We start from the raw sequence: 17128 nt of genomic DNA, 5'->3' as shown, positions 1-17128 counted from the left end.
GAGTCTGAATAAACCTCAAACACTGAGGTCAGGAACTGTCCCTCCAAGGGAGCCTAAATTTGATTGTATTAATGTGTGAAGCAATTTATTCCCCAGAGCATTATTACAAACAATAGAGCAAGCAACTACCAATTAGTAGAGCTACACAGATGGATGTGGGCACATACTCAGACAGAGAACCACACCAAAACCACTGTCCTCCCAGAGTGACTATGACCATATCCAAGGATGGACCCCTGAGGAACAACATCAGAGGCTTCATCGTGTGTGTGTTTAGCAGGGTGGAGGGGAGAGTTGGAGAAGAGGCTTCACTAAAGTAATCTAACCAGTCCCTAAACAAGTAAACAAGCTAATAACAACAAGCCCCAGAGGAGGGGAGAGATGAAGCCAGTACCCAAAGTTGCTATAATATGTGGTCTAAAATATTCTGTTTCCAAAAAATATGAGACATACAAAATAAACAGGAAAATGTGACCTATATACCAGAAGAAAGGCAACAGAACTGCCTGGAAGAGTGACTACATGTCAGACTTGTCAGAAAGACTTCAACGAAGCCATTATAAATATGTTTAAAGAACTAAAGGAAACCAGGATTTTAGAAGTAAAGTATGATGACAATGTTACATCAATTAATGTAATTAATGAAGAGATTAATGAAGAGATAGCAGGTTATGAAAAGAACCAAATGGAAATTCTGGAGTTAAAAAATGCAATAACTGAAATTTGAAGATTCACTAGACAGGCTAAATAGAAAATTTGAACTGGCAGAAGAAAGAAGTAGAGAACTCAAAAATAATCAATAGAAATTACATAATCCATAGGACAGACAGAAAAAAGAATGAAGAAAAATAAATAGAGCTTCTGAGAAATTTGAGACACTATTAAGTACACCAAAATACATATAATGGCAATACCAGAAGAACAGAGAGAGAATGAAACAGAGAAAATATTGCTAGCAATATATTTTCTGTTGCTAGCAGATCCGCCTTAGAAGAAATACTAAAGCAAGTTCAACAGACTGAAATGAAAGCAAGTAACCCCAGAAAGTAATCTAAATACACACACACACAACAAAGAGCACTGGTAAAGGTAATTATATAATTATAAGAATATAAATACATATTTCTTATCCATTCTTCTCTTAACTGATTTGAAGAGCATAAAGCAATATATATGTAATTGTATTACTGGGCCTTATATAACATACAGAAATGTAATGTATTTGCTCATAACAGCACAAGGAGATGTGTGGGGACAAAGCTATACTGGGCCAAGAATAAACTCTAGATGTTAATTTGAATCCACAGGAACAAATGCAGAAAACCTAAAATGATAAATAAGATGGCTAATACAACAGAAGCCTCAAATTATGTACTTGTTCTTTCCTCTTCTCTCAGCTTCTTTAAAAGACATACAAGTAACAATAATTACAACATATTATTGGGTTTATAACATGTATAGAGGTAATACATAATAATACCACAGTAACAGAGGAAAGAGAATAGAGCTATATGGGAATGATGTCTCTACATCTCACTGGAATTGTTAATATAATTCTGAGCTGTTTTTGACAAGTTAAGATGTATATGGTAAGCCCTAAACCAATCACTAAGGAAATAACTAAAAATGTATAGTGATAACATCATTAAGGAAGTTAAAATGCAACATTAGAAAATATTCAAGTAATGAAAAAGTAAGTAGTAAAGGAGAAATAGATGAACAAAAAAGACTTGAGGCATATAGAAAACAATATGGCAAGTGTAAGTCCAATTGTACTCATAACAAATGTGAATGGACTAAATAATTCAATCAAAAGGCAGACATTTTCAAACTGGGTTTAAAAATAAAACAGGATCCAACTAAATGCTGTCTAAAAGAGATACAGTTTGTTGCCAAATTACACATAGATTGAAAGTAAAAGGATAGAAAAAGATACATTATGTAAACAACAATAGAGCTTGGAGGGACATTTTATAATGATGAAACTATCAATCCATCAGGAAGATATAATAATTATAAACACATGCACCTAACAACAAAACACCAAAGATATCAAACAAAAATTGAAAAAAATGAAAAGAGAAATATATACATATATATAACATTCCATATCATTTTAAAGCCCTGGCCAGCATTTATTATAAGTCCAAATGCACAGCTTGGGAGTACTTGATACAGAATTCATTCTTTTATACTTTTTATTTAAAAAAATTAACATACCGGGCGCCTGGGTGGCTCAGTTGGTTAAGCGACTGCCTTCGGCTCAGGTCATGATCCTGGAGTCCCGAGATCAAGTCCCACATCGGGCTCCCTGCTCAGCAGGGAGTCTGCTTCTCCCTCTGACCCTCCCCCCTCTCATGCTCTCTGTATCTCATTCTCTCTCTCAAATAAATAAATAAAATCTTTAAAAAAAAAAAAAACATACCTGAGAGTTTGCCTAATAGAAAGTAAAAAGTTTAAATTCAATAAAACTAAAATAACCAAATTGCTTTTTTTTACTTCTTAATCAGTTATTTTGATAAGGAAAATCTGTGTCCTAAGATGGCTGACAGATCCAGTGAGAGAGTCCCAGTCCTTGCCCTGGGGCTCTTCCGTGTTCTTCTCCCTGCCCTGTTTCGCACACGCGCCAAAAGTGCCAAGTATGCCGAAGTAGAAGTGCAGAAATTGCCCCCTTTGTTTGTGCTCGGGGCTCAGACCTTTGGAAATCACTCTCCTCCGAGCCCACCAGCGTTAAATAAACCTCCTATCCTCCAAGATCTGCGAGTGCCACTTGGTTCTTCCGTCGGGCAATCCAGTCCAGGTTCCGTAACAATTCTGGCATCATACTAATACAACCTCAGATGATTTCTTTAGTTGAAAACAAAACAAAACAGAAATCACTTGACTGGCTTAGCTCTCCAGGAGATCTTTATATGGCAAAATACAGGTTTTAAAAATCCACCAAAGCATGACATTTTGTCCTATGGTTATTGCAACTGGGTATATTTAGAGAACATTGATTTTGTTTAATAGCAGTTGTATTGAGATGTAATTCACCACAAAATTCACCTTTTTGAGGTATACAATTCATTGTCTTTTAGTATTATGCACACAGTTGTGTAATCATCATCACTGTCTAATGTTAGAACATTTTGTCACCCCAAAAATAAACACTGTACCCATTAGCAGTCACTGTCTGCCCCTTCTCCCCCAACCCTTAATGCACTATTTGTGTGTGTGTGGATTTGCCTATTCTGGATATTTCATGTAAATGGAATTATATGATATGTGGTCTTTTGTGACTGGTTTCTTTCACATAGCATGTTTCTAAGGTTCGTCTATGTTGTAGCACTTATCTATACTTCATTACTTTTTATGGCCAAAAAATATTTCATTATATTGATATGCCACAATTCCTTTATCCATTCATCAGTTGATGGATATTTAGGCTGTTTCTACCTTTTGGTTATTATGAATAATGAATAATAATGAAATCCCCTTGTTTTCTCAAGCATTATTATGAATAATGCTGCTGTGAACATTCATGTATAGGTTTTTGTATGGTGATATTTCATTTATCTTGAGTATATTCCTAGCAGTAGAATTTCTGGGTCATAGAGTTATTCTATGGTAAATATTTTGAGAAGCTGCCAGGCTGTCTTTCAAGGTGGATACACCATTTTACAATCCTATCAGCAATTGTTATGAGGATACCAGTATCTCCACATCCTCACTGAGACTTGTCATTGTCTTTTTTATTTTAATCATCCTAATGAGTTCTAAGTATTATCTCCTTGTGGTTTTGATGTGCATTTTTCTAATGACTAATGATGTTGAGTATCTTTTCATATGCTTATTGTCCATTTGTATATCTCTTTTTTGAGAAATGTCAACAAATATTTTACCCATTTTAAAATTGTGTTTTTGTCTTTTTTTATTGTTGAGTTTTGTTTTTGTACATTCTGGATACAAGTCCCTTATCTAATATATGATTTATAAATATTTTCTACCATTCTGTGGGTTGTCTTTTTATTTTCTCAACATTGATATTTTAATTAATGCTGTCCTCTTTTTATTCACAATGAATGAGAAAGAATACACAATTTGTACAAATGTATTGATACAAATGCTCTGAAGGGAGGTGCCTGGGAGGCTCAGTCGTTAAGCATCTGCCTTCGGCTCAGGTCATGATCCCAGGTTCCTGGGATCAATTCCCGCATCGGGCTCCCTGCTCAGTGGGAAGCCTGCTTCTCCTTCTCCCACCCCCCCTGCTTGTGTTCCTGCTCTCGCTATCTCTCTCTCTGTCAAATAAGTAAATAAAATCTTAAAACAAACAAACAAACAAATGCTCTGAAGGAGGGTCAGAAATAGAAGGCAAAGAAATTTTAGTGCAAATCATGTCATCTTCAATGACATACACCAAATATGTACTTGAAACAGTAAAATATGTCTATCTGCCATATCCAGGACTTCTGAACTCCAATCAGAATCTGCCATCAATAACCAATTAACTGAACTCCTGCACTATGAATATCTCCAGTAGAGAGCACTAATGTTTTTTGAATATTTTGTGTAAGTAGTGTTAAAACAAGAAAAGGCTTAGGAAGCAGTTTCTACCCTTTCTGATTCCCACACACCTGAGAACTTAAGACACAAGGGCCTTTATTCCACATTCATTAACAGTTTATTGAGCACCCACTATCCCCAGGTACCATGTTAGGCCTTGGGATATGGAAGAAGAACCATATACTTTTCACTCCCAAGGAATTTAGAATCTAGGAAAGAAGCTTGGTCTAATCTCCCAATAACCCCTTCTTCCATCAATCAAGGAAAGCATTTACTAACTAATCACCCACTTCCCTATCTCTAACCACACACATATATGTAGGAAAATGCATAGACGAACTGTTCTTGCTTGAAAACAGTAGATTGAGAAGGGCCTTAGAGATAATCTACTCAAAACCTCTCATTCTGTGCATGGAAACTCTTAGTTCAGAGTGGTTCACTTACCAAAAATCATGATAAGGGCTAAATTAATATGTTTCTGGAGCTATTCTAACCATATTATTCATTTAATCCTTACCACAACCCATTTTTCAAGTAGAAAACTAAGGCTAAGAGAAATTAAGTAATAACAAAACTCAAACAGCTCATAAGGGCAAAGCCAACATTTGAACCCAAGTCGCCTTGCTCCAGAATCCATGCTTTTAGCCACTTATGCTATATATAGGTAGCTATTTCTAAAGGTAGTCATAATTTGTTGACTCATGGTTTTGCACTGTCTTGTATGCTGTCTTGTATGCTAATCATCATGGTTTCTGGCATCTCCAAAGCCAGTCCTCTGGTCAAGTATTATCAAAGAAACCTCAAGATATTATGACACTTCAAAGCCACAAGACACTCAAGTTGGAAAAAATGGCCCAATGCCAGTGTGGATGTATATGTTACCAAGAAAGAGGAGATAAAGACATTCATAGCCATGAGAAATATAATAAGTGATCTTATAATAAGTAAATTTTTTTTAGCTAATTTTGAAAAATGTTGCCACTTCTGTATCATCCCCTTGTTTTCTCAAATCATCCCTATGTACTCCTTTGCACTTCCAAATCCCAGTCTTTTAAATTTGTTGATTCTTCAATCAAGTGACATCATGTTAAACTATAGGAGCTGAAGTGGACAGAGCTAGGGGTTAAATCCTGAGACAACCCTGGAATATACAGAATAGAGAATATGTGCATTTCAGAAATCACAGACTACATTTTGCTTCATTTATTCATTCATCATTTGATAACTATTTATTCTGTGGCTAGTATGTGCAAATCACTGTACCAGTTTCTGGGGATGCATAGTCCATGTGATGGATATAGCCTTTATCCTCCAGAGGATGTTGGGGATCTGCAATTAAGTAATTGTCATCTTTCAACCTACTGGGCTTCTGAATGATGGCTGGGTTGCAGGAGGTTTCACAGAGTGACTCAGCAAGGCTAGGGACTGCTAATAGATGACAGCACTCTTAGGTATACAGAATATAGAGGTAAGAGAATATTGCTCAGAAATGACTATAATACACTGAGTAATTTGTGTGAACTTTAGTTTATAAATAGAAATTATTTGCATTTTGATTGTTATTTACTCAGAATGCACAGATCCTTTTTGTCCTGGATCCTGAAGAGCAAAATATTATATCTGCTTATTGAACTGATAAGTAAATTAAGTAAATCCAGGAATTTTGTTTGACATTTAAGCTCACTCAAAGATAAAGATAAAAGTGTAAAGTTTCCACCCACCTATATACCTGTTTTCATCCTTCAGGATGCTTCCCCTTCATCTTTACTTGTAATAAAGCTGTCCATAAGTCCCCCACCTACACAAGGCCTTTGTCAGCCACCAGAAGCTGTTCTACTCACTAAAACAACAGGTTTCTTTGAAGCCCTGAGTTCTTTAATTTACTCATCAGGTCTCAATTTCTCTGAGAAGTTTTTCTTACTTTAACCCACCCTCTCCTCTACCTGTGTAAGCCTTACTACTTTTGCCCACCAGTTTTGTAATGAAAAAGAACATCTGCTTTGTTATTTTACTGCTCTTTTTCATAAGGTAACTAGATTATATTAAGCTATTATCAAGCATATTTGAGTTATAGTCTCTGAGCCATGTTAGTATCCTGTGTTAGGAGATTCTACCAGGCCCCATATTTGCTCACTTATCTGGCCACATATTTGCCTCTATTTTTTCAAGTTTTAAAACCTTTACACTTCTTGAGGGAAAATGTCCTTTTGTTTTTATATGTTCCAAAAACAATAGTTTGGTGGAGATAGTAAATTGGATGCAAAGAAGTTTGCAGAGATAAGTCAGTAGAAGTAGGTAATTGGAAAGTGTGTCTGCATTTAGATATGGAGAATTCAGGAGACCAAGCCAAAGAGGATGGAGTTGTGGGGACAGATTGGAGTTTGGTTAGTTAGTCCTCATTGATTTATCACATCTAGCCTTACGTTCTCTGGAGGAATGCTGAGAGACTGTGGACCTGAGGAAGCAAAGGCCACATCCATCATATGGACTGGTGTATCCCCAGAAACCAGTGCAGTATTTTGCATAGGATAAATCTTGTTGGATGATAAATGAGTGAAATGAACTCTGAAACTTCTAAAACATGAGTGAACTATATCCATCTTCTTTTCTTATATAGTTCACGATAGATATATTAAACACCTTGTAAAATAGAAACTCCTCCCTAGACTGTTAATGGCTTTCATGGCCAGAAGAGCCACCAGTAGAACCCAAGACTCCAAGTCCAGTGCTCTTTCTTGCATATATCTCTTTCTTCTCCAGCCCTAAAATGTCCTGAATCCTGTTCTTTGACGATTTTTTTTTTTATTCTTAATAAACCACAGAGCTATATTAGCTCCTACCGTTAACAATCAGTTTAGGGGCACCTGGGTGGCTCAGTCAGTTAAACTTCTGACTCGATTTTGGCTCAGGTCATGCTCTCAGGATTGTGAGATCAAGCCCCGCGTTGGTCTCCACGCTGGGTGTGGAGTCTGCTTAAGATTCTCTCTCTCCCTCTGCCCCTCCCCCCACCTCTGTCTCTCCCTCTCCCTTTCTCTAAAAAAAAAAAAAAAGGAATCAGTTTAGATGAGAATTGAAGTCCAATATTCAATGTATATTATAATTAACAGATGACCTAACATCAGGCCAAGAAATGCTCAGGCATGTGCACAGACACACACAGCTGCTGAAGGGTAAAAAAAAGGGGAGAAATCAAGGTCTGGCTGGTCTGAGACTTGGGTTACCCCCAACCAAATAAATGGAAGGGTTTACTATGTGGAACCTCAGAAACCAGTCACTGTAACAACACCAGGAAACCTGTTGCACAGATTGCAACATGGTTCATGGAACACAGAGTGAATCCTTGCAGGGATCCCAACAAGCACTGTCCAGTCACTAGCAGAACTCATCAGGGTCATTTTCAACCACTTTGCAGACACTGAGGAGCACCAACTCTGCTTTAATCTCTAGGCTTTCAGCCTGGCTTCACTTGCAAATATTTTCTTAGAAGCCATCTCCTTTTTGTGGATAGGAAAGGGACAAAAGTCAGTAACTGGCTGGCTGCTGTGTGGTGGATTCCAATATGTGACCCAGATGACAGTATGTATTCTCTAAATGGGATGCATGGGAAACTTTCAAAGAAATATTTGGACAACTTCCCAGAAGACACATCAGCTGGGGATGTCGGGCATCCTGCTGCAGGAATTGGTGTTTTTCCTTCAGAGAAGAGGCTGGGAGGTCACCTCTGTAGCACTTTTCTCATAAGTAAGGAGCAATGTACAATTAAGGCAGAGGGGGCAATCAGCATGGTGGGTGGTGAGAACACAGAGTAACTAGTCATGAATATTTCAGAATGGGACCATGATAAGGGATCAACTCACACTGAAGTGCACAGCACCCTTGCACAATTGCAGTCTGGATTTCTAGGTCAAGCTACTTTATTCCAAACACATGTGCAATGTCCTACTCATCCTGTCCTCAGAATTCCCACCACTGAGCTCATCCTCAGGAGTTATTCTCAGAATTTCCCCCAGGCCCAAGAAAACTCATGTTAAACCTCTGAAGATTGAAAAGGGCAGGAAAACAGGGTGAAGTATTGGCCAAAAATAAAAATTCTTTATCAATAACAATGTGTTCAGCCATATACAGCTGAACCAGGGGGACTCAGGCAAATTTTCTGAGAATGCAAAACTGTGAATAACTTCTAATTTTTGTTCTTTTGACCTGACATCTCAATAAAACTAACAAACTTGAACCATGATGCTGAGACAATATTTATTTATTTATTTATTTATTTATTTATTTATTTATTTATTTTGCTGAGGCAATATTTAAAAGTATTATTCCAGTTTAGAATCTTAAAGCTAGCCAAACTTTCTCAGACCCATGTTCAGTATGATTCTCCTTCAACCTACATGGCCCACCAACCCTCCTCTTTGAGATGCTGTATGCTACCTGGATATACCTTCCACACTAGAATACATATCTTTTTTTTTTTTTTAAGATTTTATTTATTTATTTGACAGAGAGAGAGATAGCGAGAGAGGGAACACAAGCAGGGGGAGTGGGAGAGGGAGAAGCAGGCCTCCCACAGAGCAGGGAGCCCGATGGGGGGCTCGATTCCAGGACCCTGGGATCATGACCTGAGCTGAAGGCAGATGCTTAACGACTGAGCCACCCAGGCGCCCCTAGAATACATATCTTTAAGAAAATGATTTACTATATTTATCTGGGTATTTCCCTCACCTCTGTCAGATCCCTAGTCTTTCTTTTATACTGTGTAGACATTCAAATGTTTAATTAATTTAAAGAAAGAGGATTTTTCGTATCATAAATAATTTTTAGAATACAGAATTGGAAAAGAACTGTTAACATTGGATAATATTCTGTCTTCCATTAATCATAAAAATTTTCTCAAGACTCAGAAAAAATGAAACTCTTATCAAGACAGCCACATGGAGCATAGCTTATGCTGATGACACTCAGAGATGTGTGGTTTTTTGTTGTTGTTGTTTTTTTTTTGCCTTTCAGAGAATTAGCTCAGAGGTAGCCTGCTAACATTTTAGACTTCAATTAATTTGGCTGTGGAAATAGTGATTGAGTCTTGTAGAATTTTTTTTTTAACCAAAATAGCTTAATCAGAGAGTCCCTTAGAGAATTTCAGATACTCCTGTAATCCTGTAAGGACTGCCATATTCTAAGTCATATTCTAAGACTCCACAGGTCCTGTTTTCAAAGAGGTTACAATGTAGTGTTAAAACTGGGTACAGACATAAAAAGACAAACCGTATTTATGTTTCTCATAAGGTCTACTCTGGGATGCCAGTAGTTTCCAGTTAGTAAATACTTTCTCTTCGTTATGGTCCCATACCACATGCATAGTATTAAAGTTCTCCAAGAGTAGGATTAGAGGTTATTCATCTTTCTCCTCACTGTAATGCAAGTAGGAGCTTATATGAAGCATCACAGGGGGAAGAAGAAACAAGAGAAACATCCATTGTATGTTCAGAGGAGGATTCCCAGAAGCAATATCACAAATTCAAAAGCCCACATCCTCTAGTGACAATAATAAATGTTGTCATCATGGAGGGTGACACTGTTCATGAGAATTGGAATAAAATAAACATATTTATAAGCGACATATCTGAGATTAACCCGGAGCTAATGCAGTCTTAATGAACTCAATGACTTCAACTCCTTGCGAATGGTACCTTGAGTTACCAAGCATGGAAGTCAGCTTTTAATTCATACCATCATTGGAATTGGAATCTTAACAGATCATCTGGTTTATAATATTTTACTTTATAGAGGAAGAGACTGATTCCCAAGGAGGTGAAGTAACTACACCCAGTCACACAGGTAGCGATACGATAGAAGATGGATTATCTGTCTGTGGATTTGGAAGGGAAGAGAAAATTCCTTTCCAAACATTCCAAGATACATATGGAAAATTGGACATTTTCAATTTTTAATCTCATGACTTTATAATCAGTATTGCTTATAACACTCACTTTTTTCCTTGTTTCATATTTAATTCTGTATATATTTTTTATATTCCTCTCCAGGTGGTAAGCTCTTTGAGGAGCAAACCTAAACCTAAATTGGCTTAATAGATCTGTACATACACAGTGTTTCACACATAAATTCAATAAAAACTCTCTGAATGACCTTATGCAGAAATGCTCTTTCAACCTTTCCTCCAAGACTCAGGAAGAAGACAGCTGCCAACCTAGAATGGAATGGACAAGGAAAGAATAGAGCAGTGTCAGAAAGACAGCCTTCTTCTTATTCCCTTTCAGAGAAATTCAAATTGTAGTCCTAATCTGAACAGTCTTTGTAGGACACAATTTGGTCTCATATAACCCAGTTGTGCCGGTTTCCTTTCTCCCATTTACACAAACCCATCAGATATACCCCCCAAAGCTGTGTCTTTTATAGTCTTCATTTTATTCCTTTGGGAGGTCCCTCTACAATTTTTTTTTAATGGGCATGTGATTGCCATAGCAACTCAGAGATATAAATGTTGCCTAATTGAATCATTGTGTTGAAGAAGATAGTCTGTGCAAAAAGCCCAAGATAAATCTGGGGTGGGGATGAAATGGGGACTGAATGAGGATGACAATATTAAGTCCCCGAATTCCTGGGTTTGAATTTTTTGTTTGTTCTATAAGGCGCATTGTTACTTTTCAAAGGCAGGGCCCTAACTGTAGAGGGAACCAAGTGGGGCAGTAGATGAGGTGGACCTGCAGTGTATTAGCAGTGAAACGCTGGTGCTGGCGTTAAGCATGGCCCCTCCACATGTTCCCTCTGCCGAGGATAAGGACCTCTGAGAGAGACGGATGATATTGGAGGCCCCGAATCCTAACTTAAGCCGCTTGGTTTGGCACAACTGTAACTCTCCCGCACAGGGACTCGGCCCTGGGGCCTTCCTAAGCCCGCCGAATAAAGAAAGGTAAAGAGACTTTTGTGTTAAGAGGTAGGTTCCCACGTACTCCACCTGAGCCTTCCCTCAGGGCCCAGCACACATTATGAAAATAAGTTACTCAGGGGTGCCCACGTGAAAAGGCGGGGGGGGGGGGGCAAAAAATACAGTACTTCCAAAGTCTCCTGCCCGGTGCGCCTGGCGGACGGCCCTAAGCCCCGTCCCTCCCTTCTCTTGAAAACAGCCCCCGCGCTCTCCAGCCGCCCGCGAGTCGCGTAGCTGAGCACCGCTGCCCGCCGACCCCAGGCTGTGGCGAGCGGCCCGGGGCGGCCACATGGCGCGCTCCGGGTGACGGCAGCTGCGCTTTGTTTCCACCGGCGAGGGTGAGTCACCGGCCCCCGCGCGCCCAAAGCTGGGCACACACTCGGGCCGTGGCGGCTGCAAATTTCACAGCAGGGGCAGCTACCGAAGCAGCCGCAGCCTCTTCCTCCTCTTCCTCCTCCGCCTCTGCCGCCGCCACCCCGCGGCCACCGCCTCCGCCCAGTCCCCTCCTCCTCCACACGCGAACTTAGTCAGCGGTTCGCGCCGCCGCGCTGCGATTGGCCGGCGGAACGCGCCGCGTCACAATGGAGCCGGTCGGAGGCGGCGAGCCCGGCAGCGCTGGGGCTTCCCGCTGAGCCCGCAGCAGCCGTCAGCCGAGAAAGTGCCGGCGCGGGGCGGCCGCCGGCGCGCCCGGAGCGGCGCGGGGCGCACGCGGCGGGGAGCGCGGGCGCCCGGGGCTGGGGTCGCGCAGGTAGGTCGGAGCGGGGCGCCCCCCGCTCCCGGAGGAGGAGCCGAGCCGACCCCGCCGGTGGAGGCGGAGGACGGGGTGAGGGGACGCAGCAGGTGGGGCTGGCCGAGCAGGTGCGGTTACCTGCCCGCGCCTCACCTGCGAGCCGGGCCTGCAGGCAGGTGGCGCGGCCGCAGATGAGTGGCAGCTTTGCTGCTCCCTTGTCTGCGGGAGAGAGGGAGCGAAACCCCTGAGGGGACCTCTCTTGGGTGCTGGGGTCATTCGGGGCAAGAGGAGTGGGCGGCCACGACGAGGCGGTCCCCTCTCCGCCGCAGGAGTCTCGGCGCTGCACCTGAGTGTGAGCCCTCGGCGCGGTGCGGGCACTGGGTTCTGGTTTCCCAGGCTAGAGTGAGCAGACCTCTCCCGAGGGCGTCCGCCTTTGCTCGCTCTCCTTTGCCCCCTGCCCTTGCGCTGTTCTTTGACAAACTCCTTGGGTACTCATTGTTCGCCTGCTGTTTAATGGTGTTGGTGTTCGTTTGCTTGAAGGGGGTGGGGTGGGGGGCAACCTATACCCACGTAGAGAAGCCAAGAGTTTCCCTTCTTCTAGGCTACAGTCGAGCAGGTGCTGAGAGGTCAGAAGGCAGGAGGCTCGGTTGTTGGCTAATGCATTACTCTGTGTCCCAACTGACTTCCCAAAGTCCATAGGTTGCCTTTAGTCCGATGACATTTGTGGAAGACTTTCTTTTGTAGTCAGACTCTGCAACCCCCTTTCCCTTCCCAAGAAAAGGATAAACCTAAATTTAAAAACAAACCTATGCCTGAAGTTTCTTGAATACATTTGCCTCAAAACAGGTTTTAAAACTCTGAAAAAGATAGCAGTCTGAAAATTTTAAATTGCAAATATGTAGCCAATTTGAAATAGTCCATTTGTTCCCTGCTTTCTAGGAGAAAATTAAATGGCATGTGTCTTTGTCAGACTGTTCTGTCTCTTAAACCTAAGTGTAGGGTTGAAGCGCACAGAAGTGGTCAAAATGCAGTATAATTATTTAACAATTCCAATGCCCTCAGTGTGTTCAGGTTGCACCTCCTGAGAACCCAAAATGCTCCTTTGAGTTGTGGGTGCCAAGGTGACTTTCTTTCGTCCCTGGCTTTCCTAGTCCGAGCTCCACTCTTGAAGAGAATGTAAAATGACAGCTAATCCCCAGAGTAATTGGGCCTGTGTGATTTAAGAATATAAGCCTTAACATGTCTGATACTACTTTTAGTTCAGGTAATGAAGGAGGCAAAGTTGTCACTGATTGTACCGTTGAGTCATGGTACTTTTTCTTATACCTACTATCCCCCTAAAATGTTATTATTATAGCAAAAAATAAAAAACCTACATGTTAGAATTAAATTTACTATTCTTCAAAACTTGTTCTGTTTTTCTTCGACTGGAAAGGTGTTCCAACATGTCCAGCCTAACATGTATATTTTCACATTTGGAGTGACTTCATTTGACTGCTTGTTAAGATTTGCTTTTCTAAGATCATTACCCATTGCTGTTTCATTCTTCAGAATCCTCAGAATGGAAGCACCAACATTAATTAAAATGAAAAGGGCCCTAATCAATACAACTTGAAGAAGATACCAGACCCACCAAGTTTGTTTTTTTTTTTTTTTAATAGACTTCATTTTTTTAGAGCAATTTTAGGTTCATAGCAAAATTGAAAGTAAAGTGCAGAGGTTTCCCTTAAAGCTCCCATCCCGCTCCGCACCCATGTATAGCCTGCCCCATTATCAACATCCCCCTCCAGAGTAGAACATTCATTATAATCAGTGAGCCTACGCTAACACATCATTATCACCCAAAGTCCATAGTTTACATTAGGGTTCACTCTTGGTGGTGTACAAATATATAGTAACATGTATCTACCACTGTAATAACAGACTGTGATACTATATCACAGTATCAGTGCCCTAAAAATCCTCTGTGCTCCACCTTTTTATCCCTCCCTCCCCTACTAACAACAACTGATCCTTTTATGGTCTCCATAGTTTTGACTTTTCCAGACGATCATAGTTGGAATCATACACTCTATAGCCTTTTCAGATTGGCTTCTTACACTTAGTATTAGGCATTTATGTTTCCTCCAGGTCTTTTCATGGCTTAATATCTCACTTCTTTTTAGCGCTGAATAACATTCCATTATCACTCCAATTATTTTTAAGACTGTGTGGGTATTTTCCTTCAGTGGCCTGAAGTTTGTGATGTTTTTGTTGTTTTCTTGAAGTTGAAACAGGCAAATACTTTAATATTTAAAAGATTCTTGCTTTAGCCAATGTTTTTATTTGTAAACAACTGAAAATTTTTTTTCAAATCATTTTTAATGGTATCTGGGTATTTTTATGGGCTTTCCTAATTTTTTTACTGCCCATACAAAAAATAGCGTATTTAATCCTCGATTTACACTTGGTGTCTCTCAAGTTGAATTTCCAAATTTTATTTTTGTTTTTCCTTTCCATCCCCCTTCTAGCGTACACTGATAATATCAGAAATGAATGTATGCTAAAGCTGTCGTGTTACTCCAGACTTGGTGGAATGGTTTGCTTTGCCTTCCACGTAGCATGTCCTTCCCTGTTTCCCCGACTAAGAGAATACTGGATGTTCCACAAACAATTCAGACCTGTGACCACTCAAAAGGAATCTGGGAGGTCCAGTTATAGTGCAGAATTTTTTTTTAACCAGTTGTAAAATGCATTCTCATCTCTGTCGTGTGTGTTTTGATATTCCTGTCTTTTCTTTTATTGCTATCACTTACTTTCATTTTATTTCCCATCTATATTTTCTACACTTCCCACATACCTTTATTGTTAGTTTTTTTTCTGATGTTTAAAATAGCATCTTTGGCAGACATAAATTATTTTTCCTTTTCTGAATCATGAAGATTGATCTTAAATAAAATGAGGCCTAACTGCAGTCACTGAATCTCTCTGCTAAGTTCTTATCACTGCTGTTCATTTAGAAATTGAGCAAAGGGTAATAATAAACTCCCTGTTCTGTGACTTCCTCTCATTTAGGATTCTACTCCATTGCAACACAATTTAAATTCACTTCTTCAATGCTGTTGTGAACCTGTGTAAAGGAAATGAATTAAAAATGAGTTGTTAGAGCTTCGTTCTTGACCTTTCCTTTTGCCTTTTTGACCTTTATGCTGTCCTTGATATGGGTCACATGAGTCTGCTTGTCCCTTTCCAGACCATGTATCTTTGAGCTTCATCTCCTGCTTCTTCAATTTCAGAGTTCCTTGTAATTCTTTGTTCTTGTCTGTCTCATCCTATGGCCATTTCCAGGGCTCCATTCTCCAGTGCTTACTCCTTAGCCAACAGCATCTTTCTCAGAAACTACCAGCTGTGCTGCTTCTATTTCTCTTCTATTTCCAGCTCTGTGCAGGTGACTGAGCTCTCCCCCCGCCCATCTCTGATGGAGACTAAATTCTTTATTGTTGAGTAGCATATTCCTTTTAATCTTTTCTCAGGTGTGCAGATTTGAGAGCATAATTTAAACCTTCTTTTCTTCTGTCAAATTCCTTTTCAGCCTTTTTCACTGCCCTCCTACCCCAGTCTTTTGCAAATTATAAACAGGAGTTTTTCAGCTTCTACCTGAGTGTGGACTTTGCAGAAGGGCCTGATGAACCAGTTGCTGGATTAGTTAAGATTAGCTGCCAGTCACAGAGATGGCAAAAACAGTGGTTTAAACAAAGTGATGTTTGTTTCTCTTTCACACTAAAAAAAAAAGTTTATAAAGAGACAATCCAGGGCTGGTATAATGGTATTACAGTCTTCTGAGACCTAGGCTGGTTCCACCTTATAGATCTACCACACATCAGAAGAGGCCCTCAACCTCATGGTCCTAGATGGAGCCTCAGCCATCACATGTGGGTTCCAAGTAGTAGAAAGGAGGAAAGAAGGAAGGTAGGAAAAAAGGGGAAAGGCAAGAGACCATGGTCTCTTACAGAAATTTCCCAGGGGCCATCATACTATCCTTGTTCCATCTCATTGGCCAGAACTTAGTAATGTGACCTCACCTAGCTGGAATAGAGACTGGAGAATATCGTCCTTATTCCTGAAAACCTTGTGCCCCACTAAAATGTGGGAGGTCACATCCTTAGGAAGAAGGGAAGGAACATTGTGGTAGCCAAACATCAGTTATTCTACATCTGTGTTTTCTTGACTCTTATTACCCATTTTACAGGATTCTTAGGATTAAAGGAAATATTAACAGTAAAGCATCTAATACAGTATCTGGCATAAAACAAGCTTTCAGTAGATGATAGTTCATGTTTCTCCTTATTCCTTTGTCATAAATTGTCTAGTTTCCCTGCTACCACATCATTGGCATCCAGATCCTATTTTTTTTAAATACTTAAATATTTGCCCCAGTTGGTAGTATCAGACTCTATGTAGTCTTGTACCTTTCTACAGGAGGGTGCAATACATTATTTCTAAATGTCAACATTTACTTCTTCGCTTAATGCATGGCTTAGATTAAAAACCTAGCTCTTGTGATCAAATAGACCTGCATGTGAATCCTGGCTCTGCCGCTTACTCAGTATGTAGCCCTAGCCTCTTGTACCCTCAGTTTCCTCATCTGCAAACTGGGGGCAAGAATCAGATAGGAGGATTAAAGTAGAGTGCCTAATAAACTGCCCGATGAACTAAATGGTAACTTTGTTTAAAATTTGGCCTAACCTGGGTGAATCTTTCTGAGAATTAACTCTTACTCCATTAAAAAAAAGTTTTAAAATTTTTCATCTTCATATATATCCAAATAAGCATTGTTAAATTGTTAGGCTTTTTGAGAGTTGTCTCCAAAATCAGTTTAAACCCAACTAGCAGCAAAATCTTTCCTGTATCTTTTGATCAAAGACAGAACA

The 17128-nt window shown here is 40.1% G+C and overlaps 1 protein-coding gene across 7 annotated transcripts in view; it reads left to right on the top strand.

The window, feature by feature from the left end:
• The first annotated feature begins 12089 nt into the window (after positions 1-12089).
• LRRC8B (leucine rich repeat containing 8 VRAC subunit B) overlaps positions 12090-17128 on the top strand; it is a 96312-nt gene continuing 91273 nt past the window's right edge. For 4 of the 7 annotated variants that reach the window (XR_013448071.1, XM_036118593.2, XM_036118592.2 and 1 more), the window contains exon 1: positions 12091-12236. The gene's annotated coding sequence lies outside the window, so the exon portion shown is untranslated. Of the gene's footprint in view, positions 12237-17128 lie in introns of all 7 variants that reach the window. The other 3 variants (XM_036118598.2, XM_036118594.2, XM_078072780.1) reach the window with 2 other exon arrangements.

Source organism: Halichoerus grypus, chromosome 5, assembly GCF_964656455.1.
Source record: "Halichoerus grypus chromosome 5, mHalGry1.hap1.1, whole genome shotgun sequence".
Taxonomy (NCBI): domain Eukaryota; kingdom Metazoa; phylum Chordata; class Mammalia; order Carnivora; family Phocidae; genus Halichoerus; species Halichoerus grypus.
This window is presented reverse-complemented; position numbering and strand designations above follow the sequence as displayed.